This window comes from Schistocerca nitens, chromosome 2 (assembly GCF_023898315.1).
Source record: "Schistocerca nitens isolate TAMUIC-IGC-003100 chromosome 2, iqSchNite1.1, whole genome shotgun sequence".
In the NCBI taxonomy this organism is placed as follows: Eukaryota; Metazoa; Arthropoda; class Insecta; order Orthoptera; family Acrididae; genus Schistocerca; species Schistocerca nitens.
Genome location: NC_064615.1, coordinates 977,174,989 through 977,185,897, shown reverse-complemented (window position 1 = coordinate 977,185,897; position 10,909 = coordinate 977,174,989). Strand labels below are relative to the sequence as shown.

General features: G+C 43.2%; 1 pseudogene; it reads left to right on the top strand.

Annotated features, from left to right (window-relative positions):
* The first annotated feature begins 9,502 nt into the window (after nt 1–9,502).
* On the top strand, nt 9,503–9,620 carry LOC126237835 (5S ribosomal RNA; annotated as a pseudogene).
* The last annotated feature ends 1,289 nt before the right edge of the window (nt 9,621–10,909 follow it).

Sequence of the window (10,909 nt, the reverse complement as noted above, 5' to 3'; positions counted from 1 at the left end):
GTTAAGAAGTCTTTCTGAAAGTATTTGTCTGGAATGAACGATTGCACGGAAGTGAAAGGCGGACAATGAAAAGTTCACACATGAAGAGAGAAGAAACTTTTGAAATGTAATGCTACGCAAAAAAGTTGAGGAAGGATAGGATAGAGCGAATAACGAATGAGGAGGTTTTGAATAGAATTGGGGAGAAAAGTAATTTATGGCAGAACCTGACTGAAAGAACGGATTGTTTGAGAGGACACATCCTGAGACGTCAAGGAATCGTCAACTTGGTGATGGAAGTAAAAGAATATGTTATGGCGTGGGGGGAAATTGTAGACGGAGACCAAGGACTGAATATTATAATCGGGTTGAAATTGACGTAGGTTGTAGCAGCTGTGAAGAGATGAAGAGACTTGCATTGGATAGACCAACATGGAAAGCTCCATCAGACCAGTCTCGGGGCTGAAGACCGCAACATAGTTGTTAAACCAAATTCGAAACGTGCTTACACAGGAGTACATATCAACTTAGTAGCGACTCTTGCGATGGTGTAAGTTTTTTGTGGCATTAGGAATTTGAAACGCTGTTATTATATTGTGCTTGCTCGTGCAGATTCCATTAACTGCGGAATCCAGTGGACCGAGATCTGCTTTGAACAGCTGAAGCACAATTGTCCACCTATACCTTCAACTCTGTGCCCTTTCGCACAACGAATACACTCAAAGCAATGCATGCAACAAGTGCAGCTACATCAGCAGGACCTAATAAAAAGGTCAAGGTCGCCAATGGGCTCCAAACACGAAATAAACAAAACTTAGTCAGATAGGGCAGTTTTTGTTGCAACTTGCACATCGCTCCTATAATATATCTTGATTAACTTCTCAGAAGTACTATTCGTATCAAACGCTACCGTTATTTGGATTAAAATGGTCATTTCACCGTATGTTCTGTATAGGGAAAAGCGACACCGATGGAGCGAGGTAATCAGTACACGACATCTGACCTATGTTGTGCTCCACTGTACGTATAACTGCCCATCACCTCCCGAGTGTCGATGACAGGGTTTTGCTTGTCTGCTGCTCATGAGTGTCCAGAATGAAATGTATTTTTCGCGCAATACTGTTTCCAGTCAGGCTACACAACGAATATTTGTGGCTGCCAATCAGCGGCCAATACGTCCCTCCACCCTGTTTTAGCTTTTAATACCATTTTATGGTAACTGTGGCTTTGAGAAAGTTATTTTCCAGTTGACTTTGTGTGAGTTCGACTGTCTTTGCCTCCCTGTCTTGAGTTTAAGAAATAGTTTTTATATTAAATAGGATGTACACAATTTACATCATTAAGGCTATCACTCAATATCTTCATTTTACGGAGGACTCCATTACTTTTTAGGCATGCAAGGCCAGGTGTTTTCTAAGCATGCAAGGCCAGCTGATTTTAAGGCCTGCCAGAGGGACCATTGAGTTCCCCCCCCCCCCCCCCCCCCTCCCCCATGGCTGTTGTGTCTCCCCACAGGCCAGACTTACTTCGTTATGGGCCAAAACCACAGCATTAAACTTGTTGTCTTCTGATATATGTGCACTGTTTCATTACACTCTTGTAATAACGTATTTTAAAATCTCAGCTGTAAACAGTGGTAACCGACAGGTTGCAGTGTTTCAATAAAATGTTCAGTAAAGTTTCAATAAAATCTCATAAATAAGACATTTCAACAACACGCAATATGATTTTTTTTATTCAGGTAAGTAATCCATATTTTTCAAATATATTTCCAATAACGACATATTTTTAAAATGATAATTCTACCCAAAATCTTATGCTCAAAGATCTGTCAATTGTTATTTAACAAGATTTATTTGCAATCTGACTGCACTTAAGATGGGTTAGCACTTTCTTATCATTGCTGGACAAGTTAACATTTGTGCGAAACCTCTCAAAATAAAAATTTAAAAGGTCCGAACTGACCAGTTTTTGATACTAAGATTTGCATTAATAATTTTTGCGGTGATAAAGTAACAAGGAATAAAAATTAATTTACAACTCAGCATAATGCACAATTAATTTTAGCAAGTACATTACTACAGCGTGTAAACAATGTTAAGGACGGCTCTTAATACGTCTGTCTCTCTGACACATTTACATAAACAATGGTAAGGGACTCAACGGCTACGTCAAAGACAATTGTGTGAGTAGGATATGGACAACAAAATTTTCCAACAAAAGAATGGGAATGCACGAACTTCACCATGAGAGGAATATTAATGACGGGCGAACAGAATTTCTCACTAATAGCTTACTGGGTGTACCGACGCCCTATCTTATAAAATATTTAAAATTATAAAAATGATACTAAAACCACTGACGTTTCGACCGTGTTGCAGCTGCCCTGCGCAGCGTACAGACCGATTAGCTGGACTGTGGGTGCTTCAAAACACTGCACTTCTAACAGTAGTTCAGACCACCGACGTCACATTTCTTAGCATACATTTACATTGCCTATTGCCGACAATATATCTCGACAATTTTGTATGGCAACACTGCAGCCACTGTGGCCGAGCGGTTCTAGGTGCTTCAGTCCGGAACCGTGCTGCTGCCACGGTCGCAGGTTCGAATCCTGCGTCGGGCATGGATGTTTGTTATGTCCTTAGGTTAGTTAGGTTTAAGTAGTTCCTAGTCTAGGGGACTGATGACCTCAGATGCTATGTCCCATAGTCCTTAGAGCCATTTGAACCATTTGAATGGCAGCGACATGTCCCACAATATTACCAACCACCACTACCCAGCCGGCCGCGGTGGTCTCGCGGTTCTAGGCGCGCAGTCCGCAACCGTGTGACTGCTACGGTCGCAGGTTCGAATCCTGCCTCGGGCATGGATGTTTGTCATGTCCTTAGGTTAGTTAGGTTTAAGTAGTTCTAAGTTCTAGGGGACTGATGACCACAGCTGTTAAGTCCCATAGTGCTCAGAGCCATTTGAACCATTTTTTAACCACTACCCAGTAATGTTTACGGCAATACGTATCTGGGCCAAAAGTGTTTGCAAGGGCCCACAGTATTTCCAAAAAATGGACGAATGGCAGCAAGTGCAAGTGAGTGCACGTCCAAAAAACGGGGTACCAAAGCGAGAGTGGCAACAACCACAGAAGAGTATATTCGCTGCATGCCGAGCCCACCAATGAGCAACGCTGGCGTAGCCACACCTGCCAGACTTTTTCCACGCCGCCGCAGTCGACGGTCTACTTACGGCTGAGCAGAGGAATGCTCGGCCCAGTTCGTAGTCAATGTCCGAGACGACTGCATCGTCTTAGCCAGGCAACCTGTGTATTACATGTCTTAAGCACACCTTAATGTGTACATTGTATCAGTTAGTCCTCAAGCGAAGAGTTACGTAAAATTTCCTGTATCAAGTTCATCATCTTCATCATTTGTTCCGGCCGCGGTGGTCTAGCGGTTCTAGGCGCGCAGTCCGGAACCGCGCGACTGCTACGGTCGCAGGTTCGAATCCTGCCTCGGGCATGGATGTGTGTGATGTCCTTAGGTTAGTTAGGTTTAAGTAGTTCTAAGTTCTAGGGGACTGATGACCACATATGTTAAGTCCCATAGTGCTCAGAGCCATTTGAACCATTTTTTTTTTCATCATTTGTGTCAGCGTCTAGATTGGATTGTGAAAAAAAATGGACAGTGTAGGAATTGGGACTTCGTATGGGCGCTGATGACAGCGCAGCTGAGCGCCCCACAAACCAGACATCATCAAATGAACCTGTATCAAGTGATACTTAATTATTTATTCTGAGACAACTGTAAACTCTCTCTCTCTCTCTTCTCAGCGATCACAGGCCCTGTAGACCACGCGCTGCATCAACGATCTGCTTCCACCGCCTTCTATCTCTCGCAGCCTCTCTCCACCCTGCGGAAATTCCTGATGGTGCGATTTCCTTCTCTGTGTCATCTTTCCACCTTGTACGAGGTCGGCCCAATGGTCTTGTTGCCTGGAGAGTTCCTTCAAATGCTATCTTGGTGATTCTGTTGTTTTCCATTCTGGCCAAATGTCCAGCCCATTGCAGTCTCCTACTTTTAATTTCTGGTTGATAGTGGGTTGCTTAATTAACTGATAAATTTCATTGGTCTTTCGAATTCTCCATACGCCATTCTCCAACACAGGTCCCCAGATTTTTCTCATTACTCAGAACATTCCTGTGGAAATCGATTATACAAAACTAAGTAAATCTTGACGTCTGTACTGTAATAAAGTAAACTAATATTTTACATCTCCTTCCAGAGCAAATCAAAGAACGCACCGCTGTGCCGGTGAGGGTACTTCCGTGCGGGAAGAACAAATATCTCGTACAACACACTAGTCGGAGAATTGCTAAAACCGATAGAAATATGGAGAGTGCATACAACTGACAGTCCTATTGGCGATCACCCTTCCATTTTTAGCTCCTGCCGATTTGTACAGAAATTTAATGCGCCTCTTTGAAGTTCATTATTCACTAAGAAGCCTCTCGGTACTAGAAGTACAGGGTGCGCGCTTAAATGTGGACAAGTGAAACTTTTTTTTAATGCACATTTATGAAAACAAAATACAAACGAAAAAAAATCCTTTTGCATATAAATAGTGGCATCGTTCAAAAATAACATTACCCCATGTAACACCCTTCAGCCGCAATGCCCGCCACCATTTCTGTCCTGAAGCTATCGCACGCACTCTTTAAAACAGCGCTGTCCATATTGTCGAATGCTGCTTCGATAGCGGTGCGTAGAAATGCGACATTAGGGTGGCTTGTCTCTTTGGAAACTCTTTCTATTACAAAAAATGGTTCAAATGGTTCTGAGCACTATGGGACTTAAGGCTCGCACCCTGTGTACAATCTTTTGGCAGAATTGTAGGATTTCGTTAAGGTAAATTTGAAATCAAAATACAGTTTTATTTCTTTATTTTTGTTCACCAGCAGACACACCACTATTTACACTATCAATTTCTGCTTCAGTAATGTCTCGAGATAATTTGAAGTGCGTGGTATAAAATGCAAGCCATACCAATGAAGACCCAAATGTGTTCCCACTCGTCCTATGAAACTTTTTTTTTGCCTCATATTTGGCATATCTTCGAAGGCTACGGAGTTTTATATATGCTACATGAAGCGTGATTCAGAGCTCATTCACTCCATTTTACAGAGGACTCCATTGTTTTTTAGATGTGCAAGGCCAACAGCTTGCTAACTGCATTACGTGATCAAAAGTACCCGGACACACCCAAAAACATACGTTTTTCATATTAGGTGCATTGTGCTGCCACCTACTGCCAGGTACTCCATATCAGCGACCTCAGTAGTCATTAGACATCGTGAGAAAGCAGAATGGGGCGCTCCGCGGAACTCACGGACTTCGAACGTGGTCAGGTGATTGGGTGCCACTTGGGTCATACGTCTGTACGCGAGATTTCCACACTCCTAAACATCCCTAAGTGCATTGTTTCCGATGTGTTAGTGAAGTGGAAATGTGAAGGGACACGTACAGCACAAAAACCGCACAGGCCGACCTCGTCTGTTGACTGACACAGACCGCCCGCAGTTGAAGAGGGTTGTAATGTGTAATAGGCAGACATCTATCCAGACCATCACACGCGAATTCCAGACTGCATCAGGATACACTGCAAGTGCTATGACAGTTACGCGGTAGGTGAGAAAACAGCAACCAGTCGTCCTTTCCTTTCAGGCTTTATTAAAGCAAATCTACATTTTGGCTAGTGCCTAGCCATTATCAATGCACTATTTCAGAGTTTCAGTATATGTCCTACAATGTCAGTCCCCAGTTCTCCGAGCTTCAGTCACAGTTCATTCAAGACTACCACAACCTCAAGGGAAAAGACGATTGATTGCTGTGCTCCATCATTTTGAAAGCGTTGAATGCGATTGGCACGTCGACTCAAAACATTAATATAGTTCTTCGTTATAATTCAAGTCATGAATTACAGAGTTAGTTATTGCTTGTATTATTATTCTTCATAGACAGAAATTATAATGAAACTGATATAATTAGCAGCATGTTTAATTGTATTTACAGCTGAAAAAATACTCTCCGAAGTGTCCGTAAAAGCTGTTCCAAAATGAATGACTAAAAGAATGTCTCGAGTCTAGTGTAGCTGCGCTCTCAGAGTCACTGTTATAAGTAGAACAATGTTGTATTTCTTCTTTAGATAGCAAGTGATCTATAATAGAAATATACCTAAGAAAAATAAAATTGAGCCTCAGTCGAAAGGCAGTATCTTCGAATATGAACAAAGAGTAACGACGTCAACCCCTGATTCTTTACAGAAACCAACTCACGTGTATAAAACGGCTCCCTTTTAAGAGAAACTAGTTTTTCACGCATCTCAGTGTTTAATACGTCATATCTCCAGAGCTATGCGTCATTCAATGATCTAATGTAGTTACAGTGATGTAATGTAGTTACTGTCTGGAGAAGTTGTTGCGAATGGAGTCACCAGGAAGGAAGTAAAAAAAATAAAACGTCACGCCTGATGCTAAGGTTGTGCAGCACAAACAGTGAAAATGTACTAAGCTATAAACATTTATCTTTTCATTATTCTACTGTGGATGTCCGGGAGAAAAAGTTTCAAAAACGTTTGAAACTATAAGTAAAGCTCATTGGAAGTCGCTTAGTGCTCTCTTTCTCAAATACTGGGTGAATCTAGTCTGGGTAATTTGCACGTCGTACGTTATGCTGCCTAAGAACATATACACAGTTTCTAACTTTAATACTTTCTAAATTTTTAAATTCGGTCAATAACTGCGTGAACTATTGAAAACGAAATTTTTGTTGTTCCTGGATGCCGTTAGATAGGCAACCTGCAATTGCGATTAGTAGCTGGCCGTTCAGTAATGTAGACGTTGACGCGAGGGTTTATGTGTATGACACGGTTTAATTCACATTCGTACCAAATTGAATCAAACTGCATTTTCAGCCACATATTTGCAAGAGAGTAAAGAGGAAGATTAAGTTTCATAGGTTAACATGATCAGGCTACTGAGGGACAACAGGTTCACTCTTTTAAAACCAGGTCGTGTGCCCACACCACCACCACCACATCATCGTCACCATTCTGCAACTCACCTCTTACCGGCGTTGCACTACATCATTTCGCAGCTACGTTGAATCCAGTCATAAAACTTTTCCCTGCCAGCACTCTCACAATGGAACAGCTCTCGGCATCCTGAGATTTGCATTTCATACACGTGAGTTGGTTTCTGTAAAGAATCAGGGGTTGACGTCGATACTCTTTGTTCATATACGAAGATACTGCCTTTAGACTGCGTGAAACCTCTTACCGCTCTTCCACAGTGATACGGCGTCGCTCCATACTTCACGTTAAACGTTAGACATCGCCTGGCATGTAAACGTATGGCGTGTAGCTCTTTAGCAAGAGCATTACCATGGAAACCAAGTTGGTACCTCCCACAACGAACTATTATTATTCTAAGAATAAACATTTACACGTTAAAGAGTACCTTCGTAGGAGTGGCGACCACTTGTAACGACCACTTGTGTTAAACGTTCGACACTCTTTTGGAGACGCCTTTATCTTAGGAACCCTTCTCACTGATAGTATTTCTTAATGAAAAAAGTAGCAGTCATCATGTGTGTGTGTGTGTGTGTGTGTGTGTGTGTGTGTGTGTGTGCACGCGCTCGCAGAAGTGCAGAATGCACCATTGTCGTCTTGTAAAATCGCTAGCCTCAAGCCGTCTAACTATACTGGGAATCTGTGAGCTATATAGACGAGCCCATTCTGACTTCTTGTGCTTTTACTCCTAGTATAACGCTGTTGCAGCATGGCATTCGGGCACTTTAATGTGGTCTTCATCTACATCTACAACTACATGGATACTCTGCAAATTACATTTAAGTGCCTGGCAGATGGTTCATCGAACCACCTTCACACGTCTCTATTATTCCAATCTCGTATACCGCGTGGGAAAGAACGATCACCTATATCTTTCCGTACGATCTCTGATTTCCCTTATTTTATCGTGGTGATCGTTTCTCCCTATGTAGGTCGGTGTCAACAAAATATTTTCGTATTCGGAGGAGAAAGTTTGTGATTGGAATTTCGTGTGAAGAATCCGTCGCAACGAAAACCGCCTTTCTTTTAATGATGTCCAGCACAAATCCTCTATCATTTCTGTGACTCTCTCTCCCATATTTCGCGATAATACAAAACGTGCTGCCTTTCTTTGAACTTTTTCGATGTACTCCATCAATCCTAACTGGTAAGGTTCCCACACCACGCAGCAGTGTTCTAAAAGAGGACGGACAAGCGTAGTGTAACCAGAATCCTTAGTAGGTCTGTTACATTTTCTAAGTGTCCTGCCAATAAAACGCAGTCTTTGGTTAGCCTTACACACAAAATTTTCTATGTGTTCCTTTCAATTTAAGCTCTTCGTAATTGTAATACCTAGGTATTTAGTTGAATTTACGGCTCTTAGATTAGACTGATTTATCGTGTAACCGAAGTTTAACGAGTACCTTTTAGCACTCATGTGGATGACCTCACACTTTTCGTTATTTAGGGTCAACTGCCTCTTTTCGCACCATTCAGATATCTTTTCTAAATCGTTTTGCAGTTTTTTTGACCTTCTGATGATTTTATTAGTCGATAAACGACAGCGTCATCTGCAAACAACCGAAGACGGCTACTCAGATAGTCTCTCACGTCGTTTATATAGATAAGGAACAGTAAATGGCCTGTGACACTGCCTTGGGGAACGCCAGAAATCACTTCCGTGTTACTTGATGACTTCCCGTCAAATGTTGTGATGACCCTAGGTTCTTTAATGATACATGGTGTTACAGGTATAACTGCAGATATTTTTATTTTCGACTGAGCACGGTGCAATGAATAACATTACATCAGTGTTTACTTCACTTGCAGACTAATAAATAATGGCTCTAAGCACTATGGGACTTAACAGCTGAGGTCATCAGTCCCCTAGACTTAGAACTACTTAAACCTAACTAACCTAAGGACATCACACACAGCCATGCCCGAGGCAGGATTCGAACCTGCGACCGTAGCAGCAGCGCGGTTCCAGACTGAAGTGCCTAGAACCGCTCGGCCACAGCGGCCGGCGCAGACTAATAATTATAGCTATTAGTAGTAGTATGTTTTTAGGTTGGGTAGTACCTCCAAGTACATATAGCAAGAGAAAGCCATTAATGCTTATTTTCCCTTGCCATCAGGTCAGGTGTAAAGGATGGACAACGCCGGTTTCCGCGAGTCTATTTTATGCATTATTGTGATGTCACCAAGCTGACCTGTTGTGACAAGTCCATCACGCTTTCCAGTCTCATCGCCGTCTGTATGTTTTACACTCCGTTCGTAGAATCCAGTTGACTAGTGTCTGACCAATTAAATCATTGTGGAATGCAGAAACCCAAAATGTGTCACTCCACCGAAAGATGAATGTTTTATCCAATTCATCAAATACTCAGTTAGTCACATTTATATTCGCTTAACGAAATAGTGGCTCAACGACCTTGCCGCAGTGGTAACACCGGTTCCCGTCAGATCACCGAAGTTAAGCGCTGTCGGGCTGGGCTAGCACTTCGATGGGTGACCATCCGGTCTGCCGAGCGCTGTTGGCAAGCGGGGTGCACTCAGCCCTTTTGAGGCAAAATGAGGAGCTACTTGATTGAGAAGTAGCGTCTCCGGTCTCGTGATCTGACATGCGGCCTGAAGAGCGGTGTGCTGACCACATGCCCCTCCATATCCTCATCCAGTGACGCCTGTGGGCTGCGGATGAGACGGCAGCCGGTGGGTACCGTTGCGCCTTCACGGTGTGTCCGGGAGGAGATAAAAGAGAGAGAGATAACGACATAGTAGTGCTGATTAAGGGCGTGTTTAATATACTAAATATTATCATACCATAATGCTACTCAGTAAATACACTAATGGCCAGTAAAATTGCTACACCTAGAAGAACTGCAGATGATAAACGGGTATTCATTGGACAAGTATTTTATACTAGAACTGACATGTGATTACGCTTTCACGCAATTTGGGTGCATAGATCCTGAGAAATCAGTACCCAGAACAACCACCTCTGGCCGTAATAACGGCCTTGATACGCCTGGGCATTCAGTCAAACAGAGCTTGGATGGCGTATACACGTACAGCTGCCCATGCAGCTTCAACACGATACCACAGTTCATCAAGAGCAGTGACTGGAGTATTGTGACGAGCCCGTTGCTCGGCCACCATTGACAAGACGTTTTCAGTTGGTGACAAATCTGGAGAATGTGCTGGCCAGGGCAGCAGTCGAACATTTTCTGTATCCAGACAGGTCCGTACAGGACCTGCAACATGCGGTCGTGCATTATCCTGCTGGAATGTAGGGTTTCGGAGGGATCGAATTAAGGATAGAGCCACGGGTTATAACACATCTGAAATGTAACGTCCATTGTTCGAAGAGCCGTCAATGCGAACAAGAGGTGACCGAGACGTGTAACTAATGGGACGCCATACCATCACGCCGGGTGATACGCCAGTATCGCGATGATGAATACACGCTTCCAACGTGCGTTCACCGTGATGCCGCCAAACACGGATGCGACCATCATGATGCTGTAAACAGAACCTGGTTTCATCCGAAAAAATGACGTTTTGCCATTCGTGCACCCAGGTTCGTCGTTGAGTACACCATCGCAGGCGCTCCTGTCTGTGATGCAGCGTCAAGGGTAACTGCAGCCATGTTCTCCGAGCTGATAGTCCATGCTGCTGCAAACGTTGTCGAACTGTTAGGACAGATGGTTGTTGTCTTGCAGACGTCCCCATCTGTTGACTCAGGGATCGAGATGTGGCTGCACGATCGGTTACAGCCATGCGGATAAGATGCCTGTCATCTCGACTGTTAGTGATACGAGGCCGTTGGGAT